The sequence below is a fragment of the Gastrolobium bilobum genome, unplaced genomic scaffold (genome assembly GCF_033153095.1).
Source record: "Gastrolobium bilobum isolate Gb01-03AN ecotype WA unplaced genomic scaffold, APGP_CSIRO_Gbil_v1 utg15090, whole genome shotgun sequence".
Classification (NCBI taxonomy): Eukaryota; Viridiplantae; Streptophyta; class Magnoliopsida; order Fabales; family Fabaceae; genus Gastrolobium; species Gastrolobium bilobum.
The window spans coordinates 134,821-157,677 of record NW_026898506.1 but is presented as its reverse complement, the minus strand read 5'-3'; the positions used below and the strand labels follow the sequence as shown (position 1 = coordinate 157,677).

The following is a 22,857-nucleotide window of genomic DNA, read 5'->3' as shown; positions in this document are numbered from 1 at the left end:
ACATAACCTTCAGGTTGATGTATGTAAATCTATTCTTCTAGCTCACCATGAAGAAAAACAGTTTTAACAAGAAGTTATTCAAGCTCCTAATCATGCAAGACAACTAATGCAAGTAAAACACAAATTGAAGTATGCTTTACCACCATTGAGAAGACTTCATTGAAATCTATTCCTTCTCTTTGACTATAGCCTTTTACTAGCAAATGTGCCATGCACTTAGCATCTTCAACTCCAGGAATTCTTTCTTTTCTTTTGAAGACATATTCGCAGCCAATAATTTTCTGGCCCTTTTGCGGTTTTAACTAGCTCCTATGTCTGATTCCTATGAAGATAGTCAACCTCTTCAGTTATAACAACAGTCCATTTATTAGATTATTTTCTTGTAATGGTAGCACAGTAAGTGGAAGGCTCCTTCTCTTTGAAATATTGTGCCATAGTTAAAGAATAAGAAACTAGATCTGCATAAGCATATGTCTGGGGTGACTTGATATGCCTGCATTGTCTCCGAGCAGCAATAATGTTCTATTATGGTGGTGGTGCTTCTTCATATTGCACATCCTCCTATGTGGGCTAATCTGTAGTTGCTTCAAGTATTGTCTCTGAAGCATCAAATTGTAACTCCACCTGATATTTGTCACTTTCACTACAACCTGCATTTGTATCAATTGAATCTTTTTCTGATGAAGCATAAAAGATTCATTAAAGTGACATCCTAATGATTAGAAACTTGGGTGACTTAGGATCAGGACACCATAACCTATATTCTTTCACCCCCTGTTGATATCCAAGAAAAACGCACTTTTTGGCTTTAGGTTTCAATTTTCCTTCATTTACATGAGCAGAAGCTGGACAACCAAATATTCTTAAACAAGAATAATCAGTAGGTTTACCTAACCATAGTTTCTCAGGTTTCTTACACTCAATAGCAGTCAATGGAGATCTTTCACCAAATAACTAGTTTTGTTGACTGCTTCAGCCCTAAGCTTCTTTGGCAGATTTGCGGTAAAAAACATGCAATATACTCTCTCCAAAAGAGTTATGTTTATGCGTTCTGCAACTCCATTTTGTTGTGGAGTACCCTTGACCGTATGGTGTCTTACGATGCCTTCTTTCCTGCAAAACTCATTAAATTCTCCTGAACTGAATTCTAAACCATTATCAATCTGTAAACGTTTCACCTTTTTACCGGTCTGATTTTCTATCAAGGCCTTCCATTCTTAAAATTTTGGAACACATCATTTTTATTCTTCAAGGTATAAACCTAGACTTTACGAGAATAATCATCAATAATAGTCAGTAAATACCTAGAACCACTGAGATAGCGAACTTGTGAAGGATCACAAAGATCAGAATGAATATAATCAATTCCTTTGGTTCTATATGCACCAATACTGAATTTAACTTTTTTATGTTTGTCAAAAACACAATTCTCATATAAATCAATTTTACCTATTTTCTGCCCACAAAGCAAACCATGTTCGCTCAATTCGGTCACGCCCCTTTCGCTCATATGCCCCAAGTGCATATGCCACAATCGAGAAATGTCTGATTTTGGATCAACCGTTAAGGAAACCAAAGCAGAGACATGAACTATATCACCCTACAAAAATACTAGATCACTGTTTCTTTTTCCTTTCATCACAATTAGAGCACCTTCGATTAATCTCAATGTTCCACCTTCAACAGCTAATTCTGTATCACCCTGCTTAGTGTGCCCTTTCTTGTGACAAATAGTAACACTCAACATTTTTCTTTGATTTGAATTTTGACCGGCCTCTATTTACTGGTCCCTTATTTTGACTCCTTCCTTGTGCAATAAAATCGTCACTGTTTAAATCGGTGTTATTGCCATAATTTTTTTCTCAATTCTTGAAAAATTAAGGATGCATTAACATCTTTCATATTAATGGAGTCTTTACTATAGAGTAAAATAATAACAAAATACTCATACGAAAGGGGTATGGAGCATAGTAAAATAAGGGCTTGATCTTCATCATCAATTTTAACTTCAACATTTCTAAGGTCCATTACTATATGATTAAATTCATCAATGTGTGTTCCTTAATAGGCATAAATTCTTTCATTCGAAGTGTGTAAATACTTTGTTTGAGGTACAACCTGTTGGTGAGAGATTTTATCGCATATAGGCTTTCAAGCTTCTATCACACGCCAAGTGAAGTGTCTACCTCCACAACTTCACATAACACCTTGTCTGATAAATTAAGAATAATTGCACTACAAGTGTTGTTGTACCCGTTGTGCTCACATCGTAACTTTGCTATAAGCTTCTTTTTTATTAGCCAATTTTTGTCTCAGCCAAAGGGCTTTTTGCAATCCTTGTTAGACCAAAATAGCATGCATCTTGACGCGCCATAAGCTAAAGCTAGTTTTGTCATCAAATTTCTCAATCTAATATTTGGCTGACATCTTTGAAGCTCTCTTACCAGTTTGTTATGCGCAGAGCAACATATATAAAATTGTATCCGAATTAAAGCGGTTTGAGATAGAGAAAAAATAAAATGGCACACACACAAGAAACAAGTATTTGCATGGTTTGACAATGTGCCTACTCCACGGGCGAAGACAAATCAAAAGTATCCAGTAAAATGAAGTAGATTACAAAAGATGAAAATAACTCAAGAACTCAAACCTCAATCCTAATACACCCAATAATCCTCATGGTATGTTACACAAAATCGAGTACACAAAGAAAACTATGGGAAGAGAAGCATTTAACTCTCACACTGATATCCGGATAATAAAAACTATGCTTCTATTTATAAGCAAGAAACAAGGGGTGGTGATTGCAATCCTTCAAATCAAAACCAAAGAAAAAGTACGGTTGCCCTTCATCTAAACCTTTCGGTTGTTTGTTGCACAAAGTTCACAAGTACTAAGATTGATAACTGCTGTAACAACTATGTGAAGACTGCAACTGCTTTCTTTTTCTCTTTTCTTTTTTGATCGACACAGAAGAATATGTACAAAATTTAGATTGCCCAGCCACTGACATGATGTCCCAGAAGACTAGTGGGGAAAATAAATGATAAAAATATAAAGAGAAAAAAGAACCAAGATGCCAAGCATAAATTTGTAATGTTGTGATCCAATAGTAACTATTATAGATTGACGATCTGGTTCATGATTAAATGTGTGATCAAATGCAAATGATGTTGCATTTCAAGGTTACCAGCCTCTGCTAGGAAATGGTTTATATGGTGAAAATTACCAGGTAACATTCCACATCTTCGAGTCCCCAACATCAAATTAGCACCCACCATATAGTGAAAATTCCCTTACATTAGAAAGATGTTCTTAATTACTTCAACCATAGTCAAATAGAGACAACACTTGTTGAGGTTTTCTTTATTAATAGGACAAACCATAAGAGTGTACACAATATGAAGAATCAGATTGTGCAAAACCCTGAATAACAATAATTTTTGTCCAAATTATTAGGGTTTAACTACATGATTACATAAGTCTGGCATTACAATGGTTGATACCCTTTCCAAGCATCCATAAGGGGTCATATTGAGGATGAAAACCCTTAGTGGGTGGCCATCATTGGACTTGTTTAAAATTACATAGACATATTACAATCAAAATTAGAAGGGGATCCCTACATATATGTTATGTAACAAGATTTAAAAATAATCTAGAACAATGGCCTAATTCATTGTTGTTGAACTATAATTGTGTTGTCTTTCTAACATGGTATTGTCTCATCATTTCCTTGCTCTATGATATGTATGCTTCAGTTGAAGGTAGCCACTCTGATGTCACGGGTACCCTCTGTTGTCTTTGCTTTACTTGGAAAGGAGATTATAAAGATATCAATAACTTTATCAACCATTATGAAAATATTACAACTTTACCATAGAGTACATGGTCCTCTCAAGCCTCTATCCATATAAACAAATAACAATTAACTATTATTCGATATCTGAGAGAATCATGATTAATATGAATTCTAAGAGCTAGTGGAGTTATGAAAGAGACAACTATAAAATGTGGTAGATCATTGTTGACAATAGAGGTAATAAGCAAAAAACAATGGGGGTGGTATATGTGTACAATATCAGCAAAGAAGGTAGGGTTTCAGGAGTGGACACTTATAGGATTTAACCCTTTATTTATAAAGAGGATTTGGCATTATTGGATAAAGCGCAATATGAGGAGTTGTAAAACCTAGGTGTTCATCTCAAAATCAAATTTTCTCCTTTTACTCAAGTTAACAGTTCTATTCATAAATTTGTTATCTTGGTTTTACACATTTTTTTCTTTTTAGAAGTTTAAGATTTTAAGGGGCTATATTACATTTTCCTCTTGATTATGTGATTAGATTTTATTCCTCTCACTGAGTATGAAAATAAGAAGAGAATTTTTTATTTAAATCCTTATTATTTTCCCCGATTTTATTTACCAAATAATAAATAAAAATCTAATCTTATACAAAATGAGTGTTGTAAATAGCAATGGAGCATGAATAAAAAAATTGAGAAATCTTGAGCAAATTTTGAATCATGAAGGAGAAGAGGAAGATAGTAAAGAGAAATAGAGTAGGGTTTTTATGTTTAAGAACTAAAATACTGAGAAATTAGGTTGAAGAGAATGAATTTCTTCTGAAATGGGAGAAACAATAGAGTTGGGGATTGTGTGAGAGATTGAGATGGAAGAGATAAGGGTGAGAGGACACTAACATAAGAAAGGAAAGAAACTAAAAAGGAAAGAAAGAGAGAGAGAAAAATGTGTGCAAATTTGAGTGACATTTGAAGAAATTTCACAGCCTAAGGAGCAACATCAGCCCTGCTAGGACAACAACAGGACAAGTCCGGCTGTATCTGACAATGTGACTCCTACACTACTGTTAACTCTCCCAAATAAGAGTTAATTTGGTATTTTTATGATGAATTTGCTGCATAAATTCCATATAAGTTGTCTTGTTTGCATGATAATTGAGCTAATTATTGCATATTCATGATTAAGTGCCTTGAGATGACTAAGTATGGAAATTGAGACAATATTCCTTGATTTTGTATAAGAATAGATGATTTGTTGAGTACTTGTCTCTGCAGGAAAAGTTGACGCCAGAATGCTGTAGCAGAGAAGCTGACGAAGAATGATATAGCAATCGGTACAGCATGACAGCGAGGACAGGGGAACAACTAAAATTTCAAAATTCAAAAGTTAGTTATTCCCCAACAAATGGATAAAGCAACAACAAGCAAGGATAAAGGACGTTCTTGAAGATTCATTCTTATCTCAATCTCAAAGATCAAGGACAACAAACTGTTATATAGTCAACAACAATATTGGCACAAGAAAATCAAGAAGATCAAGATCTTATCCAATCAAGTGCTAACAGCCCAAGAAAATAGAGATAAGATAAGGTTGCAACAACAAAATTCATGGATTTTCACTCCCAAAGTGAGGCCCAATTATCCAACCACTTTTCCTATTTAAAAAGGAGTCCCCCCGGATTCCACAAGTTGGGAAGCAAGTCAAGAGAGAAGTCGAGAAGTAGAGAGAGATCAGAAAGGTAACACCATACTACATTTTAGAGAGAGAAAGTGAGATTCTTGGAGGATGAAGAGCTGCTAGAGCGTTGCTGGAGCAAGACTGTGACAGAGTTTTACAACAACATTTCTTTCATCTTTTTTTTTGTTTCTCCATGTGTTCTTTCTTCCTTTTCTCTATTTTCTTTAATTCCATTATGAGATAATTTGCTCTATAGGTTAGGTGATAAAGTACCTATGTTGTAACATTGAGATGTATGCCTAAACTTTGTTTTTATTAAAGTTTAATTAGTTTTTCAATGAATTCGCTTATTCTTTTTCATGTATGCATGTCGAGAGATACATGTGTGATATTGAGGAGGTTGGGGCCGAGAGGTTTCCGAATCTAGACCCTTGTTGAATTGTGTGGATTAATTAGGTTAAGAAAGTTAACTTGATTAAGTTGTGGGTAGAGAGATCATTCACACCAGATAGCCTTTGAACTTGAACTTTAACAATTCAGTAATTAGTTTGGCCATAGAGATGTGAGAATTAGTTATTGGGTATATATGTTAGGTTGACCAAAAGCCCCAACATACTTTAGTGTTCGGTTACTAATTAAACATTGATATATCATTGTTATAGCATCATTTCAGTATTGCTGTATCAGAGAAATTGAACCTGACCTATATCTCATCCATCATTTTAATACCTTTGAATTTAGTTTATTGTTTTCTTAGTTTTAATTATCTTTTATTTTATAAATCCAATCATCAAATTCAATCATTTTTCCTAATTTCTTTACTTAAATAGCTCACAATTTATAACTTATCTCCGTGGGAACGATACTTGGACTCACACATCCCTTTATTACTTGTGACACGTGCACTTGCATATTTGTGTGGTTGATTTAATTGATTACAAATTGCACAACAGCTACGCCAGGTGGTAAAAAGTGTCTGGCTAGGCCTGGCCAATAGCTAGACTTTGACCGTGATAGATTGGTAAATAGTTTTTAAAGAATGATATTTTGAAATATATTTCGTCCAAACATAGCAAAATAGTCGTTGTCTCCTATCAAGTGACCCATGTATTTACCAAACTACGAAATTACTTGAAAGGCAAAGTGGTCTTCTCAACGTCAATGTCCATTTTAATCTAGTTGTAATTGAATTTTCATTCCATTAGCTCTAATTAACCTCGATAGTTATTCAATAGTCCTTTGGGAGACAATGAAGACACAAAACTAATTACTTAATTTCTCTATTTCTCTCTACCCTCTTTGTTAGTCGTTGAGAGTTAGATAAGTTGGAGTTTTATAAGAATACATTAACAAGTTAAGAAACCAAAAATCTTCTCATATCGTATTGCAAATTTAATTAACATGATACGTTCACTTATATATTGATATACTCATATGTTTTTAGATTCTAAGTATTTATTCATGTATGGATTTGCTATTTTGAAGTTAAGTTCCTAAATATTATGAAGAGGTATCATCTATATTTATAAATAGTTTAAATTTACCATTATCATGTAAATCAAATGTAAGCTAAAAAACTTCAAAAGAACTAAAAATAACAAGCAAAGTGGGGACAATGACCCTTTTGCCACAGTAGTCCTAACTATTCTCCGGAATACCACCCTAGATTAAAAATTTGCCAAAATACTATGTCACTTAGCTCGCTACAACACATAGCGAGTTACGTCTGGACATTGTTTGAGGCCACAATACTATCGACACAGTGCAATGAGTTAGCCCCAGTCAGCGTTACAGACTACGCAGCATGAAAAAATTGTCCACATAATATAACTCTCCACACTGTGTAACACGTTTCTTCACATGATGACACGTGTCACACATGCATGGACTGGCTGGACGATAAGGACACGTGTTAAAAAATTGGGCCTAACTCGCTGGACAGTGTGGAGAGTTATGTCATGTGGATAGCTTTTGCAGACTACACAGTTTGTTACGCTGACTGGGCCTAACTCACTGCACTCTGCAGAGAGCATCGTGGCCTCAAACAACCTGTTACGTGTCCAGACGTAACTCGCTACTTGTTGTAGCAAGTTAGGTGACGTGACATTTTGGCAAAATTTTACTCTAGGGTGCCATTTCGGAAAATAGTTAGGATTACTGTGGCAAAACGGTCGTTGTCCCAGAAAGGGAGTTCGATTATTGTTAATATACCCTAATACTGATACTGCAGTTGACGTTGCTAGTGCTGATAAACATGTGGATAAAATGAATGGAAACATGGACAAAAGAGCTCAACCATTTTTCGTCATTTGATTATAATTAGTTTTTGTTGTTAGAGAATTTGTTATCTTTTCTGTTTATGTATTTTCTTGAGTTCGTTATTGTATCATCTTTAGTGTGTAAGTCTTTCTTACTTCTCACCTCGATATATATGGTGAAAGCTTATTTGTACATTCAGTTTTTCATATTGAGAAATTTCCAGAAAACTAAGATGGTATTAGAGCGCTAAGCTCTTGGCTATCCACCATTTTTTGGAAACACCTTTTCTCTTACGTTCAAGTTTCTTTGTAGCTATAGCAGCTTAGAATCAACTCTCAGATTCTTACTATCTTCACCCTAATGAGTGGCCTTCTCTGACCCTTGTTTCTCCGTTGATAGATGGGAAGAATTATCACGCATAGTCACTAGCGGTGAAGGTAGCTTTGACCTCGAAGAACAAATTGGTGTTCATCAATGGCACCATCACAGCTCTTGCAAAAGACAATGCAAGACATAGAATTTGGGAGAGATATAACACGATGGTATTTTCTTGGCTCCATAGTTCCATTGTAGATTCCATCGTCCAGTCCATTCTTTGGATTGACAAAGCTTACGATATATGGAGTGATTTACAAAATCAATTTTCACAATCTTATATGTTTCATATATCAGATCTGCAACAAGATCTATATCAAACAAATTAAGGAGATAGATCAGTGTCTGATTATTTCACAAGCTTGAAGACACTTTGGGATAAATTTAATAATCTGAGACCACTTCATGCTTGCACTTGTCGAAGCTTGGTTAAGATAAGAGAATATAGAGACGCAGATCAAATGATACGATTCTTAAAAGGCCTCAACGAGCAATTTTCTCATGCCCGATCGCAGATAATGCTAATGTCTCCTCTTCTAAATATAAACAAGGCCTCTCTATAGTTGTGCAGCAAGAGAGGCAACTCCAATTGGATGTACATGGAGAAAATGCAAGTGAAGTGAAGGTCTTTGCAAGCTCATCAAGGAATTCTCGTGGTCCTAGTTTTTCCTATAAGGGAAGAGGCAGATTTAGTGGTGGAAAAGGAAAAAATGCAGGAAACAAATACTGCATTCACTGCAAGAAAACAAATTACACGGTTGACACGTGTTATTTCAAACATGGCTTTCCCCAAGGCCATGCAGTCCAGATCTAGATCAAGGAATTATCAGAGCACTAGCAATGCAGTCTAGACTGAAGATATTAATACTACTCCCACGACGTGTGATGATGCTATGAATTTATAAGTCTCAATTCCGAAAGAAAAATATGAGGAATTTGTGAGCACATGCAGCAATCGAAATCTACACATGCTACCAACATAGCACAAACAATGTTAACTGATGGAATTACTCCTACTATAGGTAAAAATTCAATTCAATGGCTTTTAGATACAAGAGCTACAGATCATATCACACATCTTCGATCCATATTTTCGTCTATTCACAAGATTGCACCTATATCTATTATATTTCCAAATGGATCTTCTGTCATCGCATCATATTCTGGTAATATCAGTATTTCTTCCTCTCTTGTTTTAAAGAACGTCTTATATGTATCAGAATTCAAAGTTAACCTCATATATGTGATAAGGCTGCTAGATAGCAACGACTGTTTTCTGATCTTTCGTTCTTCATGTTGTTTCATTAAGCAGAGCATTACTTTGAATATGATTGGTATAGCTGAAAGACAAAGAGAGCTATTTGTAGTAGCTATTGATTGTTCATATTCGACTTCAAAGTTTCAAAGTTGCAGCAATTCATTTCAATGTAATAAAGATTATTCCTTATTATGGCATCTTTGATTAGGACATATTTCAGAAAATGTATTAAAACATGTTGCTTCTCAATTTCCTTTCGTACCAAATGTACACATCAAGCCTTGTGACATATGTCACTTTGGTAGACAAAAGAAGCTTCCTTTCCCTGTTAGTACTTCACAAGCTAGTAAGTTGTTCGAGAAACTGCATACTAATATCTGGGGGACATATTTTGATATTCAATCCTTGTTATTGAAGGCTATAGATATTTTCTAACCTTAGTTGGCGAGTTTTGAAGATTTACTTAGGTTAGATTCATGGTGCTTAAGAGTGAAACTTGTAAGCTTTTGCAGAACTTTATCATTTCCTTAGAGTAACAATTTGATGTATCATTGAAATGTATCAAAACAGACAACGACAAGGAATTCTTGATGATATATATTTACTCACAAAAAAGCATAGTTCACCAGACCAGTTGTCTAGAAACCCCACAACAAAATGGGTTGGTGGAACGTAAACACCAACACATAATGAATGTCACAAGGGCCCTGGCTTTTCAAGCTTGTTTACCACATTCCCTTTGGAGTTGTGCAGTGGCTCATTCAATTAGCATCATTAACAACCTACCTACTCCCTTGCTAAACCAGAAATCACCTTGTGAACTCATACATTCTAAACCTCCCATCCTCATCATTCTTTGAGTCTTTAGTTGCCTCTCTTATGCCTCCACCCTATCATCTCAAAGACACAACTTATCCCCTAGAGCCTATAAATGTGTCTACCTAGGATAACCAGAAAACACTAAAGGCTACATCCTATATGATCTCTCCTCCAAACAGATTTTTATATCTCGAAATACCATACTATATGAAATCATTTTTCCTTTCTCCACTCAGCCTTCGTCCCCTAACCAACAATTATCTTAGTTCACCATATTACCATAGTCTTCTAATATAATACCCATAATCCTCAACTTGATTATGATCATCCTTCATCTGATCAACTTAATCATCCCTTAACCGTAACTGATACCATTCAACCACAACCTCATGATCCCACAAACACCTCACCACTTTGCCGCTCAACCAGAATGAGAAATCCACCTTCCTACCTTCGTGACTTTCACTGCAATTCACTCCAGACATCTTCATCTTCTGTTCGATATTCACTCTATGATGTTATTACCTATAAACATTACTCACCAAAATTTCAAAAAAATTGTTTCAATGTTTCAATGCAGGTGGATCCTAAAACCTATGTTGAGGATGTTAAGCACAAATGTTGGCAAGATGCCATGAATGCTGAGTTGGAGGCTCTTGCACTTAACAACACTTGGAAGCTTGTTGACCTACCCGAAGGAAAAACACCCATTAGATGCAAATGGGTCTATAAAATAAAGTATAATGTCGATGGCACCATTGAGAGACATAAGGTGAGACTTGTTATGAAGGGATATACACAGGTTGAGGGCGTCAATTATCTTGATATCTTTTCCCCAATTGCCAAATTAACCACCGTGAGAATCTTGCTGCAAACGATTGGTACCTTGAGCAAAGGGAGTTTGATTATGAATGTTATTTCACTAGCTCCGTCTCATTGGCAGGTACAAGCCAAGGAAATTGTTAGTAACTTAGAACTTCCGCATACTAAAAAAGTGAAAGGAAAAGAGAAACAAAAACTTTCCAATGCGTTTTCTTTGAAGCAAAGGAAACAGCTTGTCTTATTCATATGGTGGGGGGGGAAAAAATAAAGACCTTGTCTTATTATAGCATGCGGTGGCAAAAGAATATATGCAATTGAAGCAAATAATGTTTGTTTTAATTTTGGTACGTCTAGTAAATTGATTTCTTATTCCCGTATGTATTAAATTAATTGTTTATCTTCCCGTGCGTTAGTCTTTCTCCCAGCAACAAGTTAAAGGGTGGAAGTTAGTGTTGGGATATTCAATTGTAATGGAAATCCATGAATAATGGGTCAAGTGAAGATTATATAGGTGAGACTAAAACCAAATGTCTCAAGATTTTGAATTAAAATATAGTATTGAATTCACTTATTATTATATTTGATGTAACTTAATTTATTAGTGGTGGTCTCCTATTATATGCTCCGGAGAAGTAAAGGTTTCGTTCTGATGATAACCTTTATAGACGAGAAAAGGATTCAAATGGAGAACAATAAGATTATTAATTTGATTATATGAAAATACAAGCATATTCTAGTCTGTTTGGATCGCAAATGTAAAAGAGAACCCTGTTTAGAAAAACAATATCGGGTGGTGGTCCTTTGTGTTTATGGCAATATTTCTCTCTTTTTCAAAGCTATTTGTCGAGGAATATTCATCCATGTATATAATGCCATTAGCAAGCAGATGAAGGATAACGTACGACCAAAGTATTAAATGTGATACGTGAAAACATAAGAACAAACAAATTGTTTGGCCAGCTTCGGAGGCCACCCAATTTTTGTATACAGGAAGAATAGTTCAGCCCATAATTTAAACAAGCCAGTTCCAAATTTTGATTTTTCTCATTTGCAATAAGACCCCTAATGGGATCAATAGAGTACTGTAATAAAAGCAATCAGCAAAATGGTCAGGTATGAAGGGTCAGGTATGAACAGTATTATTAGTAGTGATTTTTTTGGCTATGTTTGATTACTGTTTTTAAAAACAGTTTTTTAGTTTTCAGAAAAATAAAATAAAAAAACTCGTTTGGTAAGACTTTTTTTGTAAAAATAATTTTAAAAACTGTAATTATTTTTTTGTTTTTAAAATCAACTTTAGAGAACATGGATGAGTTATTTTTGTTTTTTTTTTTTAGTTTTTAACTTTCAAAACAAAAACAAAAAACATAAAAAAATAACTGTTTTCATAATTATTCCACAAAACAGTATTAAAAATAAAAAAACCAAAACACAATCAAACATGCCCTTCCCAAAGTAGTGACAATTAATAGTGATCAAAGTCACAAACTATGGTCTTGACTCGAAGCAAATACGACAACTCGATGGTAGGATGCTAATGTAAGCCAATACGTACTTAGCAGAAATTGACCCTATTATGCGAATGCTGTTGGCTAGCTATGAAATAGGAATTAATCATGAGTTATGGGATTACTTATTTCAATAAGACCATTGAAATATGAATAACTCTTTATTAGTGTTTTTCATCAACTAAACTATAAAATTGAAAATTCTGACCAATGAGATAAAGCCCCTAGCCTCTGTACGTAAAATCTTATAAAATTTAAAAATTAATTAATCCTTCATTACATTGCTTTATTTTAATACTTTGTCAATATCAGATTTATCTCAAATTTAGTATGCATAACAATCATTATTATTATATAGTTTTTAACAGTTAAAATAATAAAATCACATTTCATATAATATATATTATTCAATCACATTATAAGTGTAACATTCTTATATTTGGACTAAGTTGATATATATTTTTATATATATGCCCACACACAGAGGGTGCCGCCCTGAGTGACATCTTCGTTCTAATTAATGATTCCCTAACCCTCCCTTATATACTATGAGAAAATATAAACTATGTACTTTTAAAAAAAGACATAAATATAAAAGATAACATCCATATTTTTATTTTTATTTTGTCTTTATTTTTTTCAGCGGAACCCACATATCTTTTCGTCTATCTCTCTTAAAAGGATTTAAGTTTATGTCTTTTAAAAAGACACATATTTTTCCCATATACTATATGTTTGAGTTTAACATTTTTGCTTTTACTATAGAAATCTTTTCTCTACCTCATTCACATAAAAGCGAGTGAATCTTGTTAATTGTTTTTTTCTTTTCAAAATAGGATTCATTTATTTTTATACAAGTGTGGCAAAGAAAAAATTTCTATAAAAAAAGAAGAAATATTTTTTTCAATGTAATATATAAATTTTTTTTGATAATGGATGATAGTCTGATAGATATACACCCACCTCTACCTTATTTTTGGGAGGGAGCACATGTACTGTACTGGGAGGATTTTTTATTTTCAGAGTAAATATCATTTTTGGTCTCTAACAAAAAAATACGGTCTTCACTTTAGTCCCTTACAAAAATAAATTAGTCAGTTAGTCCTTAACAAATTCAAAGTGGACTCATTTAGTTGAAATCGTGGTCCCTCACAAATTGAAAAAAGACCCATATTAGTCTCTCAAAAGAACTAAAATGGATCCACTTTGAATTTGTTAAGGACTAACTGACTAATTTATTTTTGTAAGGGACTAAAGTGGAGACAGTATTTTTTTGTTAGGGATAAAAAATGGTGTTTACTCTTATTTTTATTTCTTTACAGTGAATATTTCAGAATTCAGAATGATAATTTACTATGACTTCTAAATACAAATCACGAGAGGGGCGAGGAGAGAGAGAGAAAAAGATAGAGAATCTTTTATGGTTAATGAATGAAAGGGACGCAATATTCAATTCTAAGGTTTGAATTGGCCACAGCTCCATGCAACTTTCGTGACCACTGATCAACAAGAAGCTGGCAAACATGCTTATGTCATCAGCATATATAAATTCTTACCCCCCAAACAAAAAGCAAATTAATAACCAAGTCTCCTGGACCCCACAACAACATTGTCCACAACATGCATGAACCTTAACAAAGAAGAGAGTACCTTGTCATAATCTTAAATGTTTATTATTCACTTAAATTCAAACTTTGACCTAAACTATTTAGTTCCTATCTATGGACAAAAAAACAAGTACTAAATTAAAATGGTTATGCTAGCTCTTCCCTTCACATGTTCCGCATCCATAATTTCCATTATGATTATGCTTTTTTACAGAATCCCAAGGTTACATACTAGAACTAGACAACATTTGATTCAGTCAATGTGGCTTAATGTCAGCATAGCTAAAATCAACCCACTCAGGATAGCAACTTGGTGCAAATTCACCTACTCTGTCAAGGCAGTTAAAACTATTGACAAGATCATAAGGATATCCAAAACCAAAATCCATCAACATTTCCTTAGATTCATCACCAGCATTTTCTTGCAGCGTTACACTCTTGGTATTCACTACAATTCTTGAACCTTCTTGAGACATTGACACAATGGGACTATTCTTCCTTGAACTTGCACCAATTTCTGAAACAACATCCATGACCCTTGGACTGTCCAATTGATGAATTCGGTCAAAACCCATGATTTTTTCATTAATGTTGAATCCTGAACCAGCATCAGTACCCAAGATTGGGAGTGTTGAGGATTGAGAATGTAGATTTTGTGAAGCAGGGAAATCTGTATTTTGAGTCTTAGCATTTTGGGTTAGTAATGAGGTTGAAGGAAGAGTGTCATTTTCAGTTAATGTTTTGAGGCTAACTTTTCCTGCAATAATCTTCTTCTTTAGTTTCGTGTTCCAGTAGTTTTTCACATCATTGTCTGTTCTTCCAGGAAGTTGAGATGCTATGGCAGACCATCTAGACAAAGAACACAAATTTCATAAGAATATATACCATAGTTTGAACTTACAATAATAGTGCATAAGCATAATAATTAACAACCCATTAATTTTTAAGATAAAGTAGTAAATTAAAATTAATTTGAAAATTAATACTTGCCTGCTTCCCATTTGATCATAGAGTGTGAAAATGATGTTGTCCTCTTCTTCAGTAAAGCCTCCATGTTTGATGTCTGGTCTAAGATAATTGAGCCACCGTAGACGGCAACTCTTCCCACACCGCCTGAGGCCTGCATATAATATATAACATTGACACATGATATTCTGTTTAACAAAGATAGAAAGAAAATAAAAATCAAAGCAATTAGTTAATGGTAAATAGGGAGAATTGAGATTAATATGTACAATTATAAATAACACCAAAATTAAGTCCAAGTCCTCTTCATGTTGAGTAAAACAAAATAAAAACATTCATGTTAGTTGGAGATGCTATAGGGGAGGAAAAACAAAAAGAGAGAAAGATTCATTATTTTCCCTCTCAAGGGAAGAAAAATAAGGAATAAAGATCATCAAAATTTCATTAATGAAAATGGGTGCCCCAGAAAAGTGTAATTCTGTAGTAATAGGAAGTGAGAAGAAAGACCAGCTTTTCTTGGCAATGCAATCCAATTTCCACCAGTGCCATGAGTCTCTACATAACTCTTGAGTGTTGCATCTTCTTCGGGAGACCATGGCCCTCTCTTAACATTTGCTTTGTCGCAACAAGGAGCTCTTCCCATGATCACTCTTACGAACTGAACTGAGAACAATGACCCTTAAAGGTGTCTCTGATGAAGGTGTTATAAAGTTGGTGGCACTGCTACGGTACCATCCAAAAGCATAGGGACCCAGTCAACTATTCGACAAAACAATATTCTTGCCTTGTAATAATTATTAAGATGAGACTGTCCAAACTCTAAAGGTTAGTACAATCCAATTTTGGTTCCATTTCTAATCTTCTGTTTATTCTTCATTGTTGGTATAACTTTTTTCCCCCTTTTATAAAAAGTTAATGTAACATACTTAAAATACGATCCCATTGTACCAAATTCCTTTGGCACACATAATAAGGTGCTCGGTCCCTTAATCAAAAATTTTGAGTTCGAATTCTGATAATAAACAAAAAAAAGATTTGAAAAAGCCGCTTCGGAAAAAGTCCAATGGTGCTTGATTGGAGATTAATTTTAGTTATGACTAGAGGATACCAAAAGTTTTTAAAAAAAAAAATAGAATCTCATTTAGTCACCCATTTGCATTTACACTCTCTTTTTTTTTCACAATTTGTTTATAAATGCATGAGTATATTTCTATTTTAAGTAACATATCTCCACTTTAAAATTTAAGCGACTCATCAACTTCTGTAAATTTTTATATTGGTGGTATAACTTGAATGCTCTGCATGGAGCAATTGTAATTTTAATTTCTACAACCTTTTTCAGTGTATCTTAATTATTTGAAGTTATAATTAAGTAACATTGTTTACATAAGAAAAGTGCTATATCGTACGAATCTCACCAAATGGTTCACAAATAACATAATACATTGTGCTTTAACGAAAATGCAATAAATATATAAAAAGAAAATAAAAATCTTTTACGCGGCCACCGTAACTCTCAACTCAATTTCGTTAAAACAATTTCGTGATTATGAGTATTACTCTTCGATTATTCATTAATATTTAATTTTTTTTATGATAAAGATATTATCAACCAACTATTTTTTATTTTTATTTTTATTTTTTTGAAATCGAGATTATTTATTAGGGGTACACTCCCATATTTGACCAATTGTGCATTTTGAAATCAATTTGTCAGTCATTTTTTTATGGGAGTATATTTATAATCAACCAGCTTAATTATTTTTGAACCGAAGCTATTTAGGATTTCGACAGATCTTTATGTTAATTATAATAAATAATATTTCTTAAGGAAATAATGGTTACATTGGACTTGAATTAATTATTAGTGCAAGTGTGCGAAAACTAATAAATGAAATAAGAAGAAACTAAGAACTTGTGCTAAAGAACTCAAAAATAGAAACACCAAAGAATACGAACATGTAATATAGAAACGAACAACACTGTAAAATGTAAATACAAACGTGCGCAAAATTTTTGAGCCCAACCAAAGTTATTCCCCTAAAGTGAATTTTTCCTCTCCACTGGTGCCGAAGAATAGTGGACACTTGTCTCCTAGGGTACAACAGAATAGCCTCAAGAACGATGACACTACCGACCAGGAGCCCCGACGGACACAATTGGATGTTTGGAAATGATTGCACAACGCTAGGAATGATGTAGAATTTTTTTAGCAAAATGACGGTATAGGGATTAGAAATTTGAGTGGATTTTATGAAGCCCTTGGTTCTATATATAGACATCGGACTATAGTCAAAAACGCACCGATTCGTCAGCAAACAATCACATTCGTTTGGTTTGGAAACGAAGCTGGTGAACGTTAGCATTCAGTTGATTTGAGAACAATGAAAAATCATTGGAATTCATAAAATGAAATAATTTTAAATGAAATTATTTTCCATGACACGAACGTGTGTGGTGAACCATATATTACCTATGTTATTATCTCTTCACAAAAGTAGGATGCCCCAAGGGACAATTTAGGGGAGTGAGGCTAGGCCTTATAGAGGGTTTTCCTCCTCCTTCTCCCTCCTATGTGGGACTCCTTAAATCCCACTTCCTTCATCCCCTTCATTTCTTCCATTTCCAACTTCTTATTCATCACTGATTGCCATGAATTCTCACATTAACATCCTTAATTTGGTTTGTATTTATACTTTCCTTGATCATTGTTGTAGTACATACTTTTGAGTTTAATTTACCGTTACAATATCTATATTTGTAATATCGAGTTGGGATTTGATTTGCATACATTTCCACCACTCTTTAGTTAACACAATCTTAAGACAGATCTTGAATATTGATGGTTCTATCTTTAGTTTTGTATTATAATTTCTCTAGTATTGTATATTTGTTGATATATGTGGTTGTAAATCGCTAGTTCTACAAGAATCCAACATTTCTTGCATTTTGTGGGCTTGAGCTCTCTAGTGTATATAACCAAATGTTTACGCATGCAAATTTTCCAAAAGTTTCCTGCCTAGGATGACTAGGCATGCAAACTACACACCTAAGTTTTATGATACCTAAGAAAAATCAAATAATTTGAGCACTTAAGCATTCAAAAGGGCACACTTAAGCACTAGAGAACCAAAGACTAATTATAAAGGGTTTCATGATATATATTTGTTTACTGTATAATTTATTTATGCAACTAGTCGATGTTTTGTAATCTTGATGTTTTGTAATCTTTTGCGTGTAGGAGCAGTTGGTTTATATATAGATATTAAAAACTGACTTTGCATTTTACTTAACATGGATGCATTGTCTTTATGTTTGCTTCTTTAATTGATTTTGATCTTTACATATATATGACTTTCTTTGAATGAATGACTTATATGTGTGTGTGTGTGTGTGTGTGTGTGTGTGTGTGTTTAAGTTATAGGTTTCTAATTGTTTATATTATAAAGGAATTGAAGGTGTTAGGTATATACATATTTATGTATAATATGGCTTTCAATATGACACAATGATGTGTACATCTTTAAGAGATTCAATTTAGACCTCATCAAATGAGGAAAGATCAAGGAGTTGATAAGGCCACAATGATGTGTACCCTAATAAAGTAAAGCGCTTGGGCTAACATAACTACAACAATAGCTTAAGTTAATTTTTCAGGGGTTTATTCAATTAAATAATTCAATACAATTTCTTCACAAAAAGTACTAATAACACGACTTACAAAAACACAATAACTAAGTATTTGATTCAGTTTTCTCAATAATTCAATGAATCCAACTGAATAAAAAAAGGACAAAGAACAACACAAAAGGAGGTGACAAATGCTCACTTTGTTGTTGCCAAGATCGGTATATCCACCAGAATCTTCCTCCATAGCCTGAACCAGAGTTCTACACATATAAATCAAACACATTATGAACGTGATTCATGCAAGAAAATGCAAAGACTAAATGAGAGGGATCTGACCTAAGCGAAGGTCAACGACAACTTGATAAAGAACCATAGAAGGAATAGGCAAAGAAAGAGTTAGAACATTCAATTGTTGAAGCGCAAAGTCATTGTGAAATTGCGAGGGAAGAAGAAGTAAAGAGAAAATAGAAGAGAAAAACTTTTTATTTTCTTGGGAAAGTGGAAGGTGATTTTGGGTAAAAAGAAGAAAATTAGAGTAAAGTGGATGTAAGGAATTTTAATTGGAGGAATCTGAATATTCTTTGATTTGAATCTAAAATATTGATTGCGTAAATAAATGTGTTGGAAGGATCTCAAAATACTTTTTCACTCCGTTAGGCATTTTATTTATTATTCTTGCTTAAATATTGAAGGTCATGAAAAATAGGGAAAGGATTTGGTATAGAACCCGTATGATTTATGTAGCCGTGGCTAAATGAGCGTGCCATAATGTCATGTTTCTTGTAGTGTGACCATAGGCATCAATGATAGACATGGTTGTGCATAATGAATAGGTGTTGTGGGAAACATGTGAAACTTGATGGAATGTAATGGCATTTGATACCTGTTAATTTGTGATTTATATATATGATTGTATAGTGAACAACATTTATTAAGGATATGTTTTTGAGATTTGAATTAAATGCCAAAATTGATTGTGCATTGTATTCAATGCATGGGGGTATATTTCGTACGAATATATTTTAGAATACAAAATGATGTCTTCAAATTTGAAAAATGTGAAGACATATGATGTAAAGTAAACAGTTGTGTTAATTGAAATTTAAAAGTTTTGTTGATACTTGCATATTTCATGTTTCTATAAATGTGAATGTGTCTTCCAATTTATGTTGGATACGATTGTGAAATGCATTAAGTCAATAATGACTCGAAGACTACGACAATCATTTCAATCCAACAACTTGAGCTTAAGCTATTAGACGAAGACCACTTTAATGGTTTCATATCATATTTCTCTAGCATGCCTTCTCATAAAAGAGATCATTGGGCTTTGAAGGGTAGACAATGCATAGGCTCACATACCTAAGCAAAGAAAACTCCATAATATTAAATTATTTATAAACATTGAGGATCGAACTCGTGACTACTTGGTCATAGACTACAATATCGTGTAAAAAATACTTTGACCCAAAAGTTTAAGAGTAAGTTGTTGGATTGAAATGCAATTGTGTCTGTTATGGAATGATACAATAATGGTTATTGTAACCAAATATGGTAATGCATGCAATTATAATTGGTTTTACATGAAACATAGTTTGAAACTAAAAGAAGTAATTGTTATTGAATGCAATGCCATATAATAATTTGTGATAATGATGAATATACCAGTTTTATGTCTAGTGCATTATTTGGTGTTATTTGAACTTGAATGTGTTATCTTAGTGATGGTTACTCAAGGTAAATGTAATGACATAGATAAAGCAAAGACAAAAAACAACACCTCCTCCCCAAGTTTTGTTTTTCAAACAAGTTGCATTAACAAAAACACATGTTGTGGTGCTGATGGGATTAAGATTGAGAGCGAAATCTTAAATTGTTTATTATTTAGACTCAAATAATGATAGATTTATTGACAACCAAAATGGTCAAATCTTTGAGTTGGTTTAACTCTAAATTGTATGATTGTAGTTCAATTACCCATATTTTGATGCTATGAATGATATGATAATTATGTAATATCTTCATGGTTAAATTGAAATTTATTATTTGGTATATTTGTTATAGTCAAATAATTTTAAGTCAAAGATAAAGCCATAACGAGAAAACCAAATGAGAGATTTTGATGGTTCTTTGAGCAATTTTGCCTTGAGTTTGGTATTATTCACAAAAGGATGTTCTTGATGCATCGCAATCAAATGAGATTGCAGAGATGAAAATTGAATGTTAAAAGAAATGGTAAATGCTATGCCAATTAATTTTGATTTACCTCAAAATATAGGGGAAAGTATAATAACCTAAATCAGTAAATGAGAAATTAGAAATTTTTCATAAGAGTTATTAGATAATAATTAGATCATAAATCCAATTATGATAATTAAGTCACTTTTCAGACAAAAGTGCAATTATATAGAGGTTTGGGGTAAAAATACATATATGTAAAATTTACCTGAAACTTACAAATAAATTAGTGAGAGATTAATTTATAAAAATTATGAGATAGAAACACATGTTGAGAAATACTAAGTATTGGCTAGAAAAGATTATGAAAGAGAGGTTAAATGTATAAGTTACTAAGTTTAGATAGTTAACCAAGTTCAACTAAGACTTAAGTGATTAAAACACTTAAAATATTTCATTCTCCCTCACACACCTACCTCACCATCAACCTTCATCTACCAAAGAGAGAAAAATAACCATTAGAGAAAAGCTTGAAAACCTAGTTGGAGCAAGAGTGCATGAAATCAAAAACTTCCAACTACAAAGTTGCTTAGAATCTCATCCCTAGTAAAACCCATACTTCATTCTCGAGTTTAGAGCTTGGTGGAGAAAGGTTTCATCTCTCAAAGTTTTGAAGAATTTGTGGTTTCTTGGATTTGAAAGTGTTTGAGTCCATTGAGGCTTGGGAAACCTTTCTTCCTTCATTCTAAGGTGGATTGTGGTAAGAAAACACAACTCTTTTCAAGTTTTCATTGAGATTGGAAAATGTTAGGTTTTTGGTGAATAATACCACAAAAATTATGACTTTTGATGGATTGTGATGGTTGGTTGTATGTTGCTGTTATTGTAGAGTTTATCCTTGTGGTATTGTGGTTTAGGAATACTCATTGGAATCAACATTTGTTCAATATCAAGTTTCTTGAATTTTTTCCAAAGAGGGTAAGTGATGAACATGAGATTATAGATAAATTTCAAGCCAATAGCTTGGGATTTCATGTGTTGTATGATTTAGCAATCATATTTCCACATTTTGCCATAGGTTGCCTTGTGTGATGTGGTGTGATTGAGGCTTTTGAAGTAAAAAAGAGAAAATTTCAAAAGTTCACTAGAATTAAACTTCTGGACCTTGAGGTTAGTCCCCATGTGTGTTCCACCATGCTCCGTTGGAATAATGGTTGCAATGTTGCATTGTGCATGGTAGTTGCATGACATGGTGTGATGCATTTTAATGAATGACAGATTATGTGAAATTATGTATGATATGTATCTCTAGCCAATAGATTTATGTATGTATGCAATTGCTTTCCTTGGATGTAACAGAAGTCCTTGGGGCTTGATGCCTAAGAGACGTGGTAGAAGTCTCTTGAAAGCAGTGCATGTATAGACTTTTCTTGCACGTAGCAGAAGTCCTTGGGATTTTATTCGTATGAGACGTAGCAGAAGTCTTATAAAAAGACCATACCAGAGACGTAGCAGAAGTCTCGTGATAGTATGATGTGTAGGAACTTCCCTTGGACATAATAGAGTTCTGTGGGGTACAGATACCTGAGAGACATAGCAGAGCTCTCTTGGAAGTTCCATTAGAAAAGATATGATGTATGTATGCTATGTTCAGTTATTATGTATGCACAGTAAGTGAACTATATTGTGGAGTGATCCTCCAAGGACCCTTAGGGCCCGTTTGGTGCACCTAATAAAGAGGGTAGGATAGGATAATTTATCATATTCTGTATCTATCAGTTGTTTGGTGTGTCAGTAGGATATGATAAAGTTATGGTTGGCTTTTGTTATCCTACCCAAAGCCTGATAACTTATCCCAAGGGGGCTTGGGTTAGAAAGTGGTAGGATATGATAATAAAAAGCTATTTTTATTTTTTCCTATACGACCCTACAAAACTCTTCACACAGACTCAGA

The 22,857-nt window shown here is 33.6% G+C and overlaps 1 pseudogene; it reads right to left on the bottom strand.

Annotated features, from left to right (window-relative positions):
- Positions 1–14,353: 14,353 nt before the first annotated feature.
- LOC133316953 (transcription factor MYB36-like) lies at positions 14,354–15,745 on the bottom strand (annotated as a pseudogene).
- Positions 15,746–22,857: the final 7,112 nt, after the last annotated feature.